This window comes from Eumetopias jubatus, unplaced genomic scaffold (genome assembly GCF_037043125.1).
Source record: "Eumetopias jubatus isolate StellerSeaLion01/CBP00866 unplaced genomic scaffold, mEumJub1_p1.0 scaffold_7, whole genome shotgun sequence".
NCBI lineage: Eukaryota > Metazoa > Chordata > Mammalia > Carnivora > Otariidae > Eumetopias > Eumetopias jubatus.
The window spans coordinates 25,958,599-25,980,364 of NW_028274813.1; positions in this window are offsets into that span (position 1 = coordinate 25,958,599).

Here is a 21,766-nt window from a genome sequence, read left to right on the forward strand (position 1 = left end):
TTACATTCTCACCAATAATGTATAAAGCTTCTCTTTCCTCCACATCTTCACCAACATGTGTTATCCCTTGTCTTTTTGATAGTAGACATCCTAACAGATGTGAGGTGGTATCTCATTGTGCTTTTGATTTGCATTTCCCTGATGATTTGTGATGTAAGCAAAAAAAATATCTGTTTGACCTTTGTATGTTTTCTTTTGAGAACTGTCTATGCAGTTTCTTTGCTCATTTTTTAATCAGGTTGTTTGTTTTTTTGCTACTGAGTTGAGTTCCTTCTATATTTTCTATATTATTCTTTATCAAATGTATGATTTGCAAATATTTCCTCCCATTTTATAGATTGTCCCCTTACTCTGTTGACTGTGTCCTTCATTTTGCAGAAGCTTTTTGGTTTGATGCAATCCCATTGGTCTATTTTTGCTTTTGTTGGTTGTGGTGTTTGGTGTGATATCCAAAGAATTATTGCCCAGACTAATGTCAAGAAGTTTTGTTCCTGGTTTTTTGTTTTTGTTTTTTTTCCTAATAGTTTTATGGTTTCAGGTCTTACATTTAAGTCTTTAATCCATTTTGAGTTTAATCTTGTTGTTGATGCTTTTTAAGATTTTATTTTTAAGCAATCTCCACACCCAACATGGGGCACAAACTCACAACCGTGTGATCAAGAGTCACATGCTCTACCAACTGAGCCAGCCAGGCACCCTGAGTTTAATTTTGTGTATGGAATGAGATAATGGTTCAGTTTCGTCCTTCTGCATGTGAAAAACCAGTATCCCCAGCACCATTTGTTGAAGACCCTCCTTTTGCCATCATGGTTTCTTGGCAACTTTGTTGAAGATCGATTGACCGTGAGTGTGTGGATTTATTTCTGAGCTCTCTGTTCTGTTCCTTTGATCTATGTGTCTCTTTTTATGCTAGTACCATGCTGCTTTGATTACTGTACCTTGCAGTATACTTTGAAATTAGATAATGTGATGCCTCAAACTTTGTTCTTCTTGCTCAAGAGTCCTTTGAATATTCATGGTCTTTTGTGGTTCCATATGATACACTGAGAATCTTGAGACAAGATGAGAAATAGTTTTATCTTTCAATTCAGCAAGTTCTGGGACCTTTATATTCCCTACACATTCTGTTGACAAACAATTGTTTTCTTTTTTTAGTTCATCTTTCTCATATTTGCTTAGTAAGAGCCAGCTGATCCTTTCAACATTCCACCTGGAAATCTCATTACTTAAATCCATAAGTTCATTAAGTACTTTTTCTACCTTCCAAATTACCTCAGACAACAGTTTTATTGATTGATTCACCATACATAATACAGGTCACCTTTTGTCCAACCTGCTCTAGTAGTTTCTGTATCATCTTTTCTGGACTCCACTCGCTTTCCCATCCCAAAGCCAGTGCTATGTATCTTAGGGTTAGGTTTTGTTTTGATTTTGGTTTTGGCAACATCAAACTTCTAGGCACCAATTTGTGTATTGGCTATCTACTTTGCCGTGATGCTGCCTCACAAGCCACCTCAATCATTTAGTTGCTTAAAACAACATCTACTGATTATTTCTCACAAGTCCATAAGCTTTCTAGAAAGCCTTGCCCATCCGGGCTAGGACTGGCAGATTGGCTAGGTTTGCTCATGTATTTTCAGTCAATTGGAGGGCTGACTGTTTTAGTATATCCTTGTCTAGGACAACTCGGCACTCCTCAGCATGTCTCCCACATGCCTCCAGCAGGCTGTCACAGTCACACTTGCATGACCAGAGGCAAGTCATGGCGTGTTCTTATGACTGTGGTAATGTCCCAAGAAAGGTACGCAGAGAGGTACACATTCTGAGATAGAAACACACAGTGCTTTTTCATGCCTTTGCTTAAACCAAGCTGGCCAAAGCTAGTGATGTGGCTGGGCCGGGAGTCCGTGTGGAAAGGTACTAACAGTGGGTGTAGAACAGGGAGGCATGAAAAACCAAGGAAAGTTATGCAATCAGTCTATCCTACCCTGTGAAGCAGGTATCAGTATATGATCATTGTCCCCATTTTACAGATAGGAAACTAAGGCACAGAGAGGTTAAGTAACTTGCCCAAGGTCTCGGCTCACGTGTGGTGGAGTCTGGGTTTGAACACGGGTGATTTGGCTGTGGAGTCCCTCTGCACAATGCTGGGCTGCCCTCCCGGAATAGGTCAGGGCGTTAGATGAACTTCTAACCCATCTGGATAATGGGTCATCCAGCCTCCTCCTGGGGTCTTCTAAGGATGGCAAGCTCATTCCTCCCTAGCTCAGCCATGATCCCCGGGCATCAGCCAAAAGCCCCAAACCTCCAAGGTCTGGCTGCCAGGGGTCAAAGGGGGAGGCTCCTGCCGGTCCCCACTTCCAGCCCTCCAGCGCCAGTGGCCACAGTGAAGTCTGTCAGGGGTTAAAGGCAAGGAAGGGAGAAACAAAAGAAGGAATAAAGTCAAGAAATGTGCCACGAAGCTTCTCGCAGCGCGGAGCAGAGAAAGTCATTTCCAACTTCTTTCATCTCCTAGATGAAGCCACTAAATAAAGGGGCAAAGCGGCGAACACAAGGGCTTTTAATCTGTCTCATCTCCTTCATAATAACTGCAAATTTTCCCTGGGCCCCTGGGAGTGAGCCTCTTCCCTGCGCTCGGCCTTATCTCCCCCTCCACATTTCGCCGGCGCCGCGCAGCTCCCCGCGCGCGCTGCCCGGGCCGTCCCGCCGAGGCCGGGGGGAGCCGGCGCTCCCCGCCGCATTGTTCGGGCGGCCCGGGGCTCGCAGGAGGGATGAAGGCCAGTCAAAGGGAAGCGGGCTCGCCGCGGCTTCATTAACGGCGGCCTTTCAGCGGCGCGCATATCAGAGCCAGGCCTTTTCAGAGGCGCTAATTAGCAATTTGGAGCCTTTCCCCCTCTGGAGAGGCGCCTTCAATCTAACAAGTGGGAACGGCGCTGGCGCTCCCTTTTTTCTTGCACTTAATATTTATTGTTTTCCATTGCTCCCTCTCCGTCTCTCCTCCTCCCCGCCCGCCGCCGCATTGTCCCTCTCACCGCCACCAGATAAGGCCTATGGGCGGGGGGCGGGGGGGGGGGGACGCGCCATTAATCACTCTTTTAATTCTCTGCTAATGATAACTTTCTCGCAGCGAGAGAAGTTAATCTTTCTTGGATGTTGAGAGAAAGGGGAGAGCTGGGACCGAGTGGGGGTCGGGGGAACGCCGAGGGCTACCGGGATGACTGGGGGGAGGGGGGCGACTCGAATGCCCCCCTCCCCCCGCCCCGTTCCCCAACTTTCCCGCCTGACCTGTTGGCGTTACACGGAGAGGCTCTCCTTCTACCAACCCCCCTCTGCCCAGCAGCGACGTTTCCCAACCTATAGAAAGAATTCAACTTATTCTTCAAAGTTCGGCTCAGAGGCCACCTCCTCAGTAAAGCCCACCCCGATGGTCCTGTCCTGTCTGAATTTCCCTCCTTCTTCCATCTGAAATCCCATAGCACCTCACTCACCACTTTTCTGGTGAATTCTGCCCATATCACCGTGGCCCATATTACAGCTGGAGTGCACAGACCACCAAATCTTTAAAATGTGTCCGTCCTCCATAGGACAGTAAATGTTTGTTGAATGAACGGATCAACACGTTCTTGACTGCCACAGGGGCCTATAACTTTTTTTCTTTTTTTTTTTTTACTTCTTTATGGAACATATGAATAAGACTTGCTACCTACCAAGTACTATTCTAAGTATTTAGTAATATTCATTCATCTCATCCTCCTAACAACCCTTTGAGGCAGCTGTGATCACCCTTTTCCAGATGAGGAAACCAAGGCACAGAGAAGTGAGGTAACTTGCCTGTGGTCACAGAGCTGTTAAGTAGCACAGCTGCATTCAAACCCAGGCTGTATGGCTCCAGGGTCTGTGTTCTCATACCCACTTTGCTAGGATATGATCTTGGCTTCCACCAAGGCGCCTGCCTCCCTACTTGGATGGTGGAACGGGCTGGGAAGGAGGCACAACACAAAAGTCTAGGCAGGCGCAGAAGGTAGGGTAAAGGCAAATAAGCCAGGCCCACACAACAGCCAGATCTGACACCTCATGTTTTGCTTTTAGCCACAAAGCAAGCACTATCCGTGGTGGCCTCAAGACAATGGCCGTCACCCCCCCACCCCCCCAACCTGTTCTCCTTCTCACCCCCCGGCCCACTCCACTCACTGAGGCAACAAGAGCAAAATTCCCAACAAACTCTGTGTTCTGCTCTACAGAAGTCGAGTGGAGTGCCCTGGAGAGGGAGGGAGGGCAGCAGAGCCCCCGAAAATCCCCTCCAAATTATAAACATATCCTCTTTAAGTACATTTCTAAGGATAACATTTGTATTACTCTGTCCTGTGCCTGCAGATAGGGCCGTGCGTATCTCCTCCATCTCCCCTCCTTTCTCCCCACTCTGCTGGGAGCGGTCCCTATCTGGAGCGACGCTGGCAGTCGGCTTCCCTGCAATTGTTTCGATCGAAGGGAAAAATTAATTTCTGCCTATCGTTAATTGAGAGAATTGTGTGGAGGGCGAGGGAAGGGGAGGGGGGAGGAGAGGAAGGAAGAAGGCGGAGGGGAGCAATCGTGTTATTAACCGTGTCCCTTTCATAAGCAAATATTCTGATTGCCATCAGTGAGATGAGAGGCTCATTAATGCAGGAAGCAGAGAGGTGATTAGAGAACTTTCAAGAGCTATTGAGCTAAGCGGGAGGGAGGGTAGCGGGGATCTGGAGACCAGGGGAATTTGGGGAGGACAGGGCTGGAGGGAAAGCCACTGGCCTTTTCAATTCAGTGGGCTTTCCTCCTCTTCGGTCCTGCTCAGCGCCTTTCCCAGTACTCATTTACAAAGAAGTCCCGAAGCCATCTGCTTCAGTTGCAAAGAATGCACAAGAAAAGTGAGTAAAAACTTCACAAAAGTCACATCTTCTTTAAAGACTCCATCTGCCCTGATGCTAAACCGGTAGCCTGCAGTCAAATTTCCTAGCCCCCAAAGAGGTCTAATAGCACACGTTTTTAAAATTATGTCATTATCTTTACAAGATCGTCTCTACGCTCTGATTTGCCAGCCCCCAGAGTTCCTATTTATTGACCTCATCCTGCCTCATCTGTTTATGTCCCGGCCTGGTCTGTGCTGCCATTTGTGTCGGCAGCCCCTGGACAGAGCTGAGAGCTGCTGGCGGCCCTGGGGGGGCCCGGGGATTGAGAGGGAGGGATGCGGGGAGGAGGCAGGCACGTGGGGTGGTGGCAGGAGTAGCCCACCTCTGATTTCGGCCATAGCTGTGCCGCTCAGGTCCACGTGAACCCATCCAAAGCAAACCCGCCTCAAGAAGCACTATGTTTGTCTCCAGTTTTCTGCGCTGGAGACTTCTCCAAGAAGAAGATGCTCAGCAGTACCCCTCACGTGATGCACAAGTGCAGTGGAGGGGCATAGGAGAGTTTATGCCCCCAGGGGCAGCCCTTAGTCAATGGTGGGGGGGCAAGAACCTCTGGACAAATACCCCAGGCTTTCCAGACGGCTGATTCTGGGGGGTGTTCTGTACCCAGCTCAGAAGGCCTGGGGGAGTCAAGCCCCACTCCTGTAATAGCCCTCTGGATAACACACTCTTGAATTGGTTTTTCCTTCTTATTGGCCTCACTTTCTCCACCCCTCACCCCTGTTTCCTGGGGTCAGCTCTCACACTATCTGCGCCCAAATCTGCTCAAGCTCTGCTCTAGGTGGAGCTCAGGTGCTGGGACAAAGCCACGGGGGGAGCCAGAGACGACAACACCTGAAACTGACACTATGTGCCGTGGTCAGGGACAGCCAAGTGTGTGGCCCCATGGCAGTACACAGCACAGCGCAATGGCTCACTTCCCAGGCTGTGGCCAGCCACCACACCAGGGCTCAGGGTGTTTCAGACACTGCGAAGCCTTTTCGGGGTGCTTCCGAACCCCTCCCAACTTTCTTTCCCACATGTGGACATGATAAAGTCCCCACGACAAATAGGAACCCTGCCCAGTCTTTCCTCACACTGGGGGCCTTTAGCTCCCAGAATCGATCCCAATGCCTGGTTTCAAATTAGATGCTCCCAGCTGGAGGCACAAAGAGGGGCCAGGCTGCCTGTGGAAAAGGAATCTGGGGGAGAGACAACTGACTCAGGGCTCAGGGGACTCCCAGGGAGCTCTGCTTGCTCTATTCCCAACCCCCACACCCAAAGGGATTCTCTTCTGGGAGCCAAATACTCCCTCCCACCCTTGTTCTGCCCTGAAAGTGGGAGAACCACCAGCAAAGAGACCAAAGCCAAAAATAGGCCAAGGAAAGAACTGGAAAGAGGAAAAGTAGAAAAGAAAAAGGAGAAAAGAGAGAGAAAAAAGAGAGAGAGAGAGAGGCACTTGGAGATTTTCAGAACAATCTCCATTCTGTACGGTGCTTTCTGTTTAAAAAAATGAAAAAGGAATGATGGAGAAGGGGAGAGAGTCAGACAAGTTTAATGATGTGTGTTCAAAGCTCAGATTGGAAAAATGACAGAGAAAAGCAGCCTGTTTCGGCACTAATAAATTGTTCTCTGCCGTAAGAGGCGCCTGTCGCGGCATTAATACAGGCCCCTAATACATGGGTCAGGGTTAAGTAATTCTCTCCGGCAACTTAAGCGAATAATGAAGCTGGCAGCGGCTGGTGGTGCGGTGGGAGAGATGGTCTATGCCTCCGGCACTTTGTCTTCATTTATTATGCCAGCGGCGGCGCGGACGGGAAGCCTCCGCCGAGGAGATATCGCTTCATTTCGGCAAGGTAATGAAAGCCGGGTTGGGGGGAGGATAAACCAATTTGCCGGCTGACACTGGAAGGAGTGATTTGCGGACTCAAGAAGGGGAGAGGCGGGCCCAGGCACAAGGAGGCACAAGGCTAAACAAACCGGAGTGGGCCTGGGCCCTTCCACTGTGCAGAGACCTCCCAGGGGCAGGGGCACCGAGTGGGGACAGGTGGGTCAAGCTGGGGGAAGAACAAAACGGAGGACCCACGTGAGTGGGAAGGTGGGTGGAAGGACCCGCGAGGAGTGAGGGGAAGGAACAGAGAACAGGCCAAGGAAAGAAAGGTCACAGAGGTATTGGGCCAAGGCTCGGGAATGAAGCATTACAGGGAAGAAAAGAAAGCGAGACAGAAGTATGGGGTACAGTTAAAGGTCAAGGCTCGCCTGGCAGAGAGTGGTGGATGGGACTTACAGGAGGAAAGTGTATGTTGGCTGCTAACTAACTCGAAATATCTGGAACTAAGCTGTCTTTGAATGGAGAGTCTGAAGTTCCCCCGGGACACTCTGACAGTCAGACCGTTTGGTGATTTCTTCCTCTATGGACAGCGTGGGCCAGTTTGGTCATCAGAATCACTTCTGGCAGCTTCTGTCCTCCAGTGATATCCTCAGGCAGCAATCTGAATTTAAGGGCAGAAGGCCGGAGGTTGACACTGGGGAGTAAGTTGAGGTGCTATCCCAAGCCTGGAGTATCTCTTCTCTCCAAATCACTGCAAGAGCACCCCCCCCACACACACAGAGTTCTGCCTTAAAATTAGGGGGACACCCTCCTCTAGGTCAGATGCTCAGTTGAGTCTCCCTTGCAGTTGAGTCCTCCCTCCAGGAATCTGGCTCAGTTACAAATTGTCATTCTTCTCTGCCAGATGGGAGTAGGTAGGAGAGCAGGATAGAATAGGTGAAGGGACCTACTTCTGCCAGTTCTCACAGAATGTTGGTAACCATGTCTTGTATGCACTTCAAGGTCACACCTGAACCAGACAGAACACTCATAGGAGCAGGTATGACCCCAGGGATCTAGACATGGTTAGGAAAAGGAACATTGCTCCGTTACTTTCCCAAACCCTCTTTCCTTCCTTTCAGAACCAAGACCTTTGGACAGCTCCAGCCAGAGCTCAAGCCAGAGCTCCAGCCAGCCAACTAAACAAGATTTCTTCCCCTATTATCACGTTTTCAAGTTCCCAAAGATCCATTCTTACCCCTCCCCCCAACATCAAGGCGAGGAGATCTTCAGCAATCAATAAGTGGAGAGGAGTCTCAACTTCCCCACCCTCCTCTTGCCAATAAGCACTTCTCTCCCTGTTGCCCTACACCCAATCCTCCTCCTTATTCCCTGCCACCGCCCCCCCAACTCCCAAGTAATGCTGCCACTTTTCTCCCCTGATGTGGGTTAAGGATTTCCAATAAGGACCAAGTATTTGAAGCTTAACACTGCAGTCTCTGGAGGAGCCAGGCCAATTTCACACTAATCTAACCCATGAAGGGAGAGAGCATCGGAAGCAAAAATTACATCAAAGAGAAGTTAATGCCGAGAAGCAGGCGACATAAAAAGGAGCTGCTTTCAGTTTCAAATGACTATACCAATCTGGATTAAGAGATCAGCCTGCCGAATGCCCATATCACCATTTGTGTGCCCAGGCACCAGGCAGAATGAAGCCTTGTCCTCAGGGGACACTCTGATTGGGGGTCAGAAGAGAAAATGAAGCTTCCACCCTAACTTCACACTCAGTGACATGGGACATGCCCTGGACTATGGGCTTTTGAGAAAAAGAAAAAAAAAGTTAAAGAGCTATAAGAAAAAAGACAAGAAGGAAGCATATCAAAATGCTAGCTTTGTCTTTAGGTGATTTTTCCCCTCCCTATTGCTCCAAATTTTCTGTAATAAAGTTATATTACTTCCATAGTAACAAAAATAAAATAGATGTTTAAACAGCAATGGAAACTCAATGTTTTTCTCTCCATCTGGAATTTATATTTCCAGGCATTTTCCTTGGCACAGCACTTAGCACAGTTATGTTTATGTGTGAAAAAGCGCTTTATAAATGTGCTGAGGATTATGGAGGGATGGGGGCTATAGATTCATACACTAATTCTGTGATAGAAACGTCAGCTTGAGAAGTTCGTAACACTTTAAGTCCTCCTTTCTCACAGGATATGGGGGCTCGGTATGGTTGGACTCAGCCCTTTGCATACAGCCTCGCTGAAAACCACTGACTGAATGTATAGTAAAGGAATGAATAAAAAGCAAAACAAATTCATTTGACCACATTTCATTTGACCACAGACAGAACTGCTCCAGAGTAGTCAATTTAAATCTATCCCTCTTCCCTGTAGGGCCCCACTGCTCCCTTCTAAGCACATGCCCCCGCTGGTGCCCGAGACAGGATTCCTTTCCCGTTCGTATGCTCCCAGTGTGGCAATGGTTGCCTGGGCAGCCAGTACCCCCGGCCCTGAGACCACCATCTTTCCCAGTCTGCCCACTGCTGGGCTTCCTCCCACTCCTTGAGCCTGAAACGCACTGACCTGAAAGTCCCCTGACCCTGGGGAATGACCCACAGGATAAAGAAGAGGAGAGGCAGCAAAAGCAAGTGGACCTAGCCTGCAGCGCCCCTGGAGAGGAGCCGCCAGTCATCCAGTTTTAAGTGGAGCTGGAGTGAAACCAGCCTGCCCACCCCTCCTCCTGTCCACCCCCAGGCGGCAGCCTGACAAGTGTAAATCCCAGAATGAATGAAGGCACCCGGCCTCATGGAGCCGGTGTCTCTGTGTGCATCTCCACACTGATTGACTTGTAGCCTCTGCGAGGCTGACTCTATCAGCTCCTCGGCGCCTCCAATTCCAGGTGTGATTTAGTTTGGAGATGAGAGGTGACAGTTAACATTGGTACTCGTCACTGTAGATCAGACGCAGTCACGCTGTCTTCCCCCTCCCCTCATCCCTGGCCCGCCTCGCTCGGTCCTCTGAGACAGACACACCGCGGTCAGAGCACTGGCTCGGGCCACCGCCCAGCAAGCGCAGCCCACGCCTTTTCTTCCCCGCTCCTTTCTGCCCTTCACATTCCCGAGGGTTTCCTCCAAGCCCAGTGCCTTCTTCTGGCCTGACCCCAAATGGCTCCAGCATCCTTGTCTTTCCAGGGAAGGCTGAGAGGTTTTTATTTTCACCGCCTCTCCATCTTCCCTCTCCTGGTTAGCCCAGCCTCTGGGAGCCCTCGGTCCCCGCTGGCCTTTGGTTCAGGATCCCCTGCAGGTGATGGAGGCAGGCTCACTGGGCTAACCCCTTCCTCAACAGGGGGACGATTTTCGTTTTCTTTCTTTTACTTTTTCATTGAGGTATAACTTACACAAAATGCACAATTAGGTGTAGGGTGCAGTTACTTTTTACAGACACAAGCACTCCTGTGGCCATCACCCAGATCAAGCTATAGAGCAATTCTAGCATGCCGACTGCCTCCCTCATGTGTCCATCCTCCGGGCAAGGAGACGTTTAAGAACAAAAACACTTGCTAAAAGGAGGCCCGGATTAGATGTGAGTGAAATCCCCTGGGCCTGGAGGATCCAGAAGAGTCTAGAAGGTTGTGTGTGCAGAGGGAGTGGCTCTGTGCCAGATCCGGGAAGTACACGGCCTGGGAAAGCCAACATGGCAGAGTGACTTCTGACTTGGTGCTCATATCCACAGCCATGTCCTGTGCTTTGAATAGTGAGGTTGCAGAAGTGGAGATCTCAAAGGCTACTTGGTCAGACCCCACCACCAAGCAGGACCACATCCCAAACCACGTTGGCCTTTCCAGTTTCCAAGGAGTCACCCGTGTTTTGGCAATTATGGGACCTTGTTCAGTGGGGCAGTTTCTTCTTCCTCCAGACCCAATCTCTCTTTCTTCTCTTGAAGTGCATTTCATTCATTCAACAGGCCTCTAGTAAGGGTCTGGTGCAGGTAAGCCCCGCAGGCTTATCCACGCAGAGACCAGGAAGATGTGGTCCTTCTTAAACAGCCTCTAGCCTTGCAGGAGGAATGGACATGACCCCCAATTCAACAGAGCAAACAAGGTAAGTGCTCTGTTTGGAGACTGGCAAAGAACTAGAGAGGAAACAGTAGTTAATTCGATCTATAGAGGATGGAAGAGCACTGGAAAAGGCAAATATGGCAAATATTTCAATTATGGCAGAGTAGTGGGGACAAGAAACCTTGCCAATCTTGCAGTTCTTAATTGCCTGGGCACCCATCCCAAGGGTGTGCCTATCTGTGACCTGCCTAGGTTTATGCTGCTGAGGATAAGTGGAGATCTCAAAGGCTACTTGGCATAAACCTAGGCAGGTCGCAGATAGGCACACCCTTGGGATGGCCCAAACTGCACTGGCACCATGGAAATTCTTTTTTTCATGCAACCCCTAATTACTGGATGACGAACAAAGCAGATGAGGTCCTTGTCCTCACAGAACTTACAGGAAGAAGACAGATAATCAGTACGATAATTTTAGGTTGCGGTCATGCAACAAGGGGACTGGATCTTTTTATTGAGGTACAACACACATGCAGTAAAATGCACAGATTTTGGTGCACAGCTCAATGAATATTTATATATGTATACATTCAGCAGTGTGCTGGTAAATGTTTAACTGACTCTTTAGGAGAAAAAAAAAAGCCCTGATGGTAACTTTGCCAATTACCATGGTGTAAATTCCATCATGGCCAATTTCAAGTCACTAACGTGATGTCACTGCATGCAGAGCTGGGAAGATTCACACAACTAGCTCATACGAGCAGGTGGGAGCCAGTTTTGAGTTGGATCCACAGCCCCTCTGTATACTATATATATATATGTGTGTGTATATATATATATACACACACACACACACACACTCATGTATTCGAATCAAGATATGGAAGAGTTCTAGTGCTCTAGAAGAATCTATCATGCCCCCTCACCATCAAGGGGAGATGTTTTTAATTATATCTTTTTAAATAAAAACTGTATCTATTTAAGGTGTTCAACATGATCTGATATTCACATACACAGTGATTACTACAGTCAAGCTAATTAACACGTCATCTCCTCACACAGTTACCGTTTTGTGTGTGATGAGTACACCTTACACCTCCTCTCTTGGCAAATTTCCAGCGTTCAGTACAGTATTATTAGGTACAGTTATCATGTCTGTACATTAGATCACTAGACTCATTCTTCCCACGTAACTGCAACTTTGTACCCTTTGACCAACATCTCCCAAAGAGAAGTTCTTAAGAGTAAAAATCTTGTTGGAAGAACACCTGGATGAGATTTGGACAAAGTCCCTCAGGCCATGGAGGACCCAGAAGAATCTAGAAGGTCGGTAAGGGGGTGGTTCCTTGGATAAGTAACCACTCCTTTCTAGGCTTCTAGAAAGTGCAGCATGGAACAAGATGAGGGATTTCAACCCTGCAACCCTCAGAGTCCTAAGGGATGCCCAGTGTTGATGCAGGGACCATTGATAAGGGGGCTCCAGGAGGGGGCGTGGGCAGGCCTCTGGACACCCCACTCCTCTATTCAGCTTCACTGGCTCTGCTGATGTCTGTTTCATGTACTGGATTTCTGTACAGGATTTCACTCGAGGAAAAAGTTCTGCAAGTATAGTCTGTGCTCCCCTTGATGCTCCAAGTGGTCTCTGTAGCACTAACATGCCCTGATTCTCTGACCCCATGACCTTCTTCACTTCCTCCACCTTCCCTGAGCCCTGCACTGGGCTGGGAATAGTGTTCCTACCTTCTCAACAGGAAATACCCCTATCTTTCCCCCCCAACTCCCCCCCCAACACTCTTATTCTGACTTCATGCCTATCTGCCTTTGCAGCTGCTGAGAATGCAGATTCCCGACCTTGGGGTCCTCTATCGCCTTGGATACTGCTTGGGGGCAGGGAAGCCTTTGGAGTTCTCCAGGGTAAAAGTGGAAGAACAGGGCTAACGCCATCCTCTTCCTCCAACCCAAGCCAAGGACCCTAAAAATACTTGGATTGACCTCACCATTGTTCACACATGAGGAAGAGAGCTGCTCTGACATCAGAGAGCTGGCCTGGCCCTCGCAGGTAGACTGTGGTGCTCCCTGATGACTGTAAACAATTTCACGGAACACCAACATCAGACAAAGCCACTCTGACTGTGATGAATCAAGGTGAAAACAAGACTGCTTCAAGATCATGTCTGAACATAGACAAAAACAAGAACATTATCCAAAGCATAAAATGACCAACTACTCCCCTATGCGGGCTCCCTGGATGATGGCTGCTTCTTTACCAATTATAGCTTTAACCTAGAGCTATTCCTGTTTTCTTCTAGATAAGCATCATTAAAAATACCCAACCACGGCATTGCTCCAACTTCCTGACGGCATCCCGCCCAGAGCTTATTCTGTGAACTTAGGCAAATCTCCCATCCCGGAGAGCCTCCTGTCTCCCTCTGTCAAAATGCAGGCAGGGTCCCCCTGAGGATTAAAACAATAACACCTGCAAAAACCCTACATACAATGGAGGCCCAAGTGCTTCCTTACTGTGCTTCCTTCTTTGGACCTTTGAGCCAGTTCCAAATTCAACCTCCTCCCAATTCTCCCTTCTTGAAGCTCGCAAGGCCACCAGGAAGACCTAGGACCAGCGGCATTCCAAGCGTGGGGCAATGAGCACAGTCTGTCCGGGTGCAAGCAATAAAGGGTGCACTGTCTTAAAGAATTTAAGAACAATCATGAGAATGATTGAAAGTCAATCTGCTTTTTATCACTAACATGCCCTAGCAATTCTAAACCATGCCAGTGATAAAAACACTCTTCCCTAAAAAAACTTCCCTAAATGCCTGCATTCAGGATGGGCTATTTCCCCACCCTACCCTTGGTACACCTCTGGGTAGGAATTCTAGTTGGTACAAGTGTATCTGCTCCACTAAAGGGTCTTTCCTTGGGCTTTGGGGAGGCGGGGGGGCTAGCAGGAAGCAGGGAGCTGAGGGAGATAAGAGAGTCATCTATTACTGCATAACAAACCATCCCAAAGTAACATGGCTTAAAACAACAACCACCTTATGGCTTATGATGTTGGGGGTTGGCTGAGCAGCTCTCAGCCAGGAGAGCACAGCCCTGCTCCATGTGCTTTGGCTGGACTTGGCCTATGGCTGCAATGTGGGCCAGAGGATCCAAAGTGACCTCCTTCTCATGACTGGCCCCTGCGGTGGGATGGCAGGAACACTGGGACTTTCTCTCCTCCCGCTCTTTCATCCTCTAGGCCTTTCTTTGCACGTAACTTTTCTTCTTTCCTTTTTTCTTTTCTTCTCTTTTTCTGCACATAACTTTTCTAAGAGGATGACCCAGACTTCTTTCAAGGTGGCTCCGAAACCCCAAGAGAGCAAAAGTGGAAGTCAGAAGGCATTTTCAGCCCCAGGCCTAGAACTTGCGCAGCCTCACTTTTGCTACAAGTCACAGGCCAGTCCAGATTCAATATGAGAGGGAACCCAGGGGCATGCGAATTCAGAGGGGCCTGATACGTGACTCAGCCAGGCGCCATCGTGAAGCTGGGACTCTCCTGCGTTCAGGGAGTCGCCGACCCTAGCTGACCTGGCTGTGCAGCTGAGGATTCTCTCTGATGCCTTCCTCACCCCAGCACACAGACTTTGGGCAAGGCCTGGCTTCCCCAGGGCCCTTTCGAGCCCACCTTCCAGAATAACATTTTCTGACCTTTTCTAACTCCCATGAGAACTCACCGTCAGGACTGACTGACCATACTGAGCTGCGCTCGCTGTCATTCAGTGTGCTGAGTCCCGGCCAGTCCAGGGCCTGTCCCTCCCACCTCACAGGCAGCCGGAGGGGTCTTCTGGAACGGCTGTCTTGGTGAAACTTCCAGGCATTACAGCAAGTTGGGGAGGGAGAGGTTTTGGAGCAGGTGGGGGCTTGGCATCTCCTGAGTCACCACCCATGTGGCTCCGTGCCCCTGACTGATGAAATGCCAGTGGGAAGTGCCACACTGTCCAGGCAACTAGTGAACCCTCAGCCCCAGACATTTTGGGGAGTTTTCTTTTCAGTTACCTCCTCAGCGGGCTCTGTCTGTACCTTTCCTCCATACTTCCTGGCAAAGGGAGTAACAATTACGCAGGCAAGTAGGGCTTCCTCTGTCCTAGGCGCCGCGCCTTGGGCTTGGGGAACTGTCTCCCTGCAGGGATGGGCTGCCATCCAGGGGACCCTCAGGTGTATGCCTGCCCTTGTGCGGGAAGCTCACCTGGGAGGCCCACTGCATGCAGCCCGTTCCGGCAGGTCCCTCCAGCCCCTCTTAGCGTTGCCACCCTCCCCCGCTCTGAGCTGCACCCAAGTGTGTATATCTATTATGAGAAGGGGGAGAGCCGGCCAGCAGTATGTCATGGGAGTGATAATTACATCCCCAACTCCCATCATGCCGTCTGTTGCTGACCTCTCACCCTTCCCTTCCTTCAATCACCCCCCGGCATCACTCACTCTGACAGAGCAGCAGCACAGGCCCTGTGACCTGTCAGCCCGGGGACATGACTTATAGGGCCTCGCAGGTGGACAAAGGGAAGGGAGATAGGCCACATAAATCTCCCCAGTGAATAAAAGAGAGTAATGGAGTGCGCTCCCCAGGACTGCGCTAGCAGATTCCCGTGGTCTTGTTATTTGGCGCAGAGTTACGGTGATGAGGAAGTGGCCCAGGCTGACGTGTGGGTCCCAATCAACCTTGCCAAAGCCAGCAGCCTCCACACAAGTCCCAATGTCATATCCACCCTGATGTCCCTGGGGAGAATGGGACGAGCGAGGGCAGCAGGACTGCGGATGTCAGCTCCCAGGCTGGTTTACTGCATACAAGGGGAGGGAAGGAAGGAGGAAGAACCAGGCTCAAACCAAGCAACCCCTGGCCTGGCCCCTCCTAGATGGGGTTCTCTGAGCAGCTCCATCAGGAGGAGCTTCATTCCAGGCAGTAGAAAGGACAGGAGCATCACCCGGACTGCAGATCTCCCCAATTTCTAGAGAGAGCCTGGAGTGGTGCTTCTAGTCACCTGGACAGTAGGCATCGAAGGGAAGACTTCATGAGTTGTGTGCAGGACTTATCAGGGCCTTTCCAAGCTTCACTGGTTAGCATCAGGGGACCTGTCCCCACTAAGGCATCTGAGAATGAATAGGAATCTGATAGCCTAAAACCCTGAGCTAGGCAGGCATGTCCACCTTCCACAGATGGATCCTTGAGTTGGTATGAATTGATACTTCTGAAACACACTCGTTCATAAGACACCAGCCAGCTTCCAAGTCCTTCTTTACCTATTCATCTAGCCATGGGGCTGCAAACTGGGCCCCATAAGCCAGATATGGCCCCACAGATGTCTTTTATGTGTTCTGCAGTTGTTTTTGTCAAATCAGAACTTGTATTTCTTCAGACAGGGCAGGCTCCTTCCAGGACACCCTCACAGACACCTGTCATCTCGCTCTGTCCCAGGTCCATCATTTACATCACCTGCCTCTTCCCCATAGGGAGCCTGACCCCTGAGCATGTCCCCGCTACCCAGGCACAGCTCCTGGGTGGTCCTGCTCAGACCCTCCATCCTGCTTGCAGCCCTTTCCCACTTCACCACCCACTGCCAACCTCTCCCATCTATCTGGATGTTGCACTCATGTCCTCAAACCCTTTGTAGCTTTTACTGTACCTGAGCCTCACGATACCTCCCTGAGAGAGCAGGTAGCAACATCCCCACTTGGGAAGATGGAAAACATGAATCAGAGGGGCTAACTGGCCTGCTTTGGGCCCTACAGCTGGTCAATGAGAGATGAGGACCCAAAGATTATGATTCCAGATGTCTCTTTCCACCAGACCATAATTCTACTGAATTGTTGCCTCCACCACACCCAAATGTACATTTAAAGTTGAATCATCATATTTCAGAGTTCAAGGGCTATTTGGTCCAATTCTCTACCCTATGAACAAAGAGCCTTCGTGATAACCCCAACGTAGGTGTTCCTACAGTCCCTGCTGGCACCTTCTGGGGCCAAAGAGCTCACTACCTCAGAGGGATGGCTTGTTCCATCCTCGGGCAGCACCTGTCCTTAGAAAATTCTCATCTTCCTGGAGCCCAGATCCATGAGGTCCTCTTACTACCACCATTGGCTCTTCTGCTCTCCTCAGGACCCACATGGAAAAGTCTCATTAACTTTAAGAATTTGAAAACCCTTTGTCAGGCCAAACAGACTCAGTTGCTATGTCAGTCAGAAGCACAAAGGACAAAATCCTAACCCCAAAGGGAACTGATTGGTTCATGAAACTGGCAAAATCCAGTGTAAGGCGCTTATGGATCCCAAGGGTTCAAACAACATTTTCAGGAACGTGTCCCCCTTTCTTGCCTCTGCCTTCCTCCTCATTGACACTTCTTCGGCAGACACTCCCCACGTGGCAGCCCTTGGCAGACTCAGCCTAGGTCCCACCAGCTCAGCAAATGTGGCAGAAAAAGAGCTCTTCTTTCCCAGTAGTTCCAGAAAAGTCCATAGACAGGGCTCTCTTTGACTGGGCTTGGATCATATGTCCACCCCTGACCCAGTCCCTGTGTCCAGGAAGATACAAATCTTGGAATGGTCAGGCCTGAGTCATATACCCACCACTGGCAGTTGGTCCCACCTACCTGAGGTGCGCAGTGAGGTGGGGTGGGTACCCTAAGGGAAATCATAGCGCTCTTTCTAGAACAAGGGAGAATGGAAGTTGGACCAAAGCAACCACTGTCATGGTTTGGAGGCCTATCCCGTCCCGATCACCCTCCCTGTGTGCTTCCTCGTGTGTTGCTATTTCTCTGTGGGGTGTAGTTCAAAGAGGGGAACCCAATCTCCCACGTGTGGTATCAACTGTGAAAAGTGGGCCTCAGGTATGCCCCATTTCCATCACACATGAAGGGTCCCATTTGCTCTTACGTGACCACACTGCAGTTCTGGCTCCCTGAGCCTGGAGGCCACCTGTCACAGGTACTGCCATGTAGCTACCAATCTCCCCCTGTGTGTTAGCACCACAGAGGTTTTTAAACAAAGGTGCATGGTTTCATATGTCATCCTGTTCAATCTTAGCTAGATAGTTTGAGCCCCAGGATTGCAGCCTGTTGGAATCACCTAACATAGGATCGCTTTGGCCATCCTAAACTATGTGTATGGCTATGTGTTTCCTACCCAAGTCTTAGATTTTTAAAAAAAACTTAATAAGACAGGATTAAGAGCAGAGCCCTGTGGCCTGCCACTAGACACTCCATCTAGGCTGACATCAATCCAATGACAGAATAGCAACAGCACCTATCTCCTAAGATTGCCGTGATGATTAAATGAGTTGATATTTGTAAAGTTCTTAGAACAGGGCCTGGCACATGGTAAATAATAGATAGGAAAGTGTTTGCTAAACAAACAAACAGCTGGGACTTGATCGATCAAAAAAGGTGGACTAAAACTGTGCTATTCTTCAACCCACATTTCTCTATCAGGCCCCAAGTCTCTTGTGATAGGTTTTCTTGAACACCTTGCAATATAAGAATGTGGTATCTCTGGTTTTCGTCTCATCAATCTTACAAAACAGGGAAAGTGAGTTTGGCTGGTATGAGCAACGCTGGCCCCTTGTGACCCACACACCTTTCTAGGAGCTCCAAATCCATCTATTTGATAAGCACACTGTTCTAAAACTGTCTGGGGAGTATCAATCTTACTAATAAAGAATGTGTAGCACCACCTATTGGAAATTTGAAACAATATGGTATTAGTGTCGCCTTAGAGTCAAAGTTCTACTCAATCAGGAAGAGTAAATTCAGTCAGTTGAGTGTCTGACTCTTGATTTTAGCTCAGGTTGTGTTCTCAGGGTTGTGGGATCAAGCCCCACATCAGGCTCCATGCTCAGCGAGGAATCTGCTCAGCATTCTCTCTCTCCCTTCCTCTGCCCTTTCCCCCACTCCTGCTCTCTCTCTCCTAAAATGAATGAATAAGATCTCAAAAAAAAAAGAGTAAATTTAGTTTTCTTGAGGCCCAAAACAACAATCCCCAACCAAAGTCAGAACCCTTCTCTTGATCACTTTCCAAGCTAAGCCATGGCCTCTAGAACTAAAAGAATACTCCTGAATCAGTTAAAAATGCTGTGACCTACAAGTAGCAGAACACTCAGCCAATAGCCTGCGTACCAAGAAGTCCAGATGCAGATCTTAGTGTTGGTTTAGCAGCTTAACCATATATCAAGGATCCAACTCTTTTTCTGTTCTGCTGTCATTGGCTGTTGGTTTATGCCTCACGGTCACAAGATTGCTACTACAGTTCCAGACATTGTGGCCTTCTTTGAGGCACAAAGAAAGGGGAAAGATCAGCACCAATGAATTCTCTTCTCTAACTTTTTCCTATGGGGAAGCAAATATATATTTTACAGAAGTCCCTAGTACACTTCCCCTTTGTACATTATTAGCCAGAAAAAGGTCACATGGCTACCCCTAGGTACAAACGAGGCTAGGAACAAGATTATCTATACTGTGCAGTGAGTGGTGGCAAGGGGTAAGTGCGTTAGGAATGGTTGCTAGGTGGCCAACAAACAAATCCATGGCAAGATTATAGTCCTATCTAGCCAACCCTCACAGCCCAGATGTTAGCACTGGTAGTAGTAAGCTTGAATTCATCTGGTCCAGCTCCCATATCATTTGGCTATGACAAAACAGGTGCCTGAAGAGAAAGACTTGCCCAACACCAAATAGCTAGTTCAGCTAGTAGCTGAACAGTGTCTTCATCCATAAATGAGAACAATACATCTTAGTCAAGACTAGTGTTCCCCAGAGAAATGATACAGATATATACATATAAATAGGTATGGATACCTATCTCTATCTATCTATCTAAGAGATTAAGAAACTGATTTTAAGGAATTGGCTTATACAATCATGGGGCCTGGCAAGTCTGAAATCTATAGAGGAGGCCAGCAGCCTGGAAATTCAGATAAGAGTGGATGTTGGAGATTTGAGTCCCAGTTCTTCAGGGCAGCAGGCTGGAAACTCAGGCAGGATTTCTTTTTCTTTCTTTCTTTCTTTCTTTCTTTCTTTCTTTCTTTCTTTCTTTCTTTCTTTCTTTCTTTCTTTCTTTCTTTCTTTCTTTCTTTCTTTCTTTCTTTCTTTCTTTCTTCTTTCTTTCTTTCTTTCTTTCTTTCTTTCTTTTTCTTTCTTTCTTTCTTTCTTTCTTTCTTTCTTTCTTTCTTTCTTCTTTTTCTTTTTTTCTTTCTTTCTTTCTTTCCTTCTTTCCTTCTTTCTTTCTTTTTTTAATGATTTATTTATTTGAGAGAGAGAGTGCATGCATGAGCATGAGTGGGAGGGCAGAGGGAGAGAGAATCTCAAGCAGACGCCACACTGAGTGTGGAGCCCGACGTGGGCCTTGATCTCACGATCCTGAGATCAGGACCAGAGCCCAAACCAAGAGTCAGACGCTTAACCAACTGCACCACCCAGGTGCCCCTCAGGCAGGATTTCTATGTTGCAGTTTGGAGAATTTCTTCTTTGGGAAATGTCAGTCTTAAGGCCCTCGTCGTATTGGATGAGGGCCCATGTTAGGGAGAGTTATATGTTTTACTCAAAGTCTATTTATTTAAGTGTTGATCACATCTAAAAAATGCCTTCACAGCAACATCTAGGCTGGTGTTGACTAGACAACTGGGCCGGCACAGCTTCACCAAGTTGTTTCTTTCGTGAAAAAAATGACTGAGACGCTAAGAGCGCCAGGAATGGAGAAAGTCTGGGCACCTCCGTTCTTTCTTCTACCCCACCACCCTTCTCACTGTTGCGCCTGATGCTTGTCCACACCCGAGCTTCCTGAAAGACATCAGGAAGCGTAAGGAGCTGGGTGAGTCTTCATTGATTCAATGACCGAATACATCTGTTCAATGCAAGGCCCTTTCTTTCAGTGGGATGGAGACAGAAGAGGACTTTAACGGGCGGTGGGGTGAGACTGACCAGTGGTAAAGGGGGTGGGGACTGGTGCTGTAGACTGAGCTGAAACTGTAGGAATCCAAGGAGTAGTCAAGCAACACCCTGGGTAGAACATTCCAGGTGAAATCGGGAGTCAGGCCAGTGGGGCCAGTCGGTCATCCTGCCTAGCCCTAGGGACAAGCCCAAAACTGGGGTCCCCTTCTCTCTCACCTGGATGCTGAGCAGAGTTCTCTCCATCATCCCTTCACCAGCTCAAGCATGGTCAGGCTCAGCTGAATGGCCCCGTTCTTGTTTGGAAAGGGCTTGCCACACAGTCCTAGGGCGAGAGAGGGAGATAGGGAGACCCTCCCTCTCTAGCCCCACCAGCTGGGCCAGGGCCTCTGAAGAGCTGCAGTGCACGGCCCCCCGCCCCCCCCCATCTGCCGGTTAACCATGATGGAAGCTGCTGTCAGTGTGCAGCGACAGTAATAAACACTCTTCTTAATAACACAGGGTGTACCTCTTATTAAAATGAATGGACTCCCACGGCGCAGCCTGGGGCTGCACGGCTGGCAGCCAGACGGGGACAGCAGCCCTCAACTGGAGCAGTTTATCTGCTGTAATTACTGGCAGGACAATGCGGTGGGGGCTTCTGGAGCAGGCTGGAATGGACCCAGGCCCGGGCCAAGCTCAGAGATCCATTCACACATTTGGACATGTCCCCATAGAAGGATCTCAGGATCCCCCCAGACCTCATACCCAAAATATACCTTCCCACACCCAAGGCAGTATATGCGCACCTATCCAGGGACATACACATACGTACACACACATCTGGAGCTGACATGGGACCCCTCTGAAGGGACCCATGTCTGCCTGATGTGACAAAAAACAGCAAGAGGGACTGCTCTCACTGACGGCCCGGTGCCACAGGTATGGGGGAGAAATGGGGTCATACACATAAATAAGGCTCAGAGAACACACACACAGCTGCACAGGGCACCAGGAACCAGGTGCCTACCTTCTTGGCAGTATTTAAGATCAGGGAGACACAGGTCTCTATAAAGACCTCATGAGATCACAGA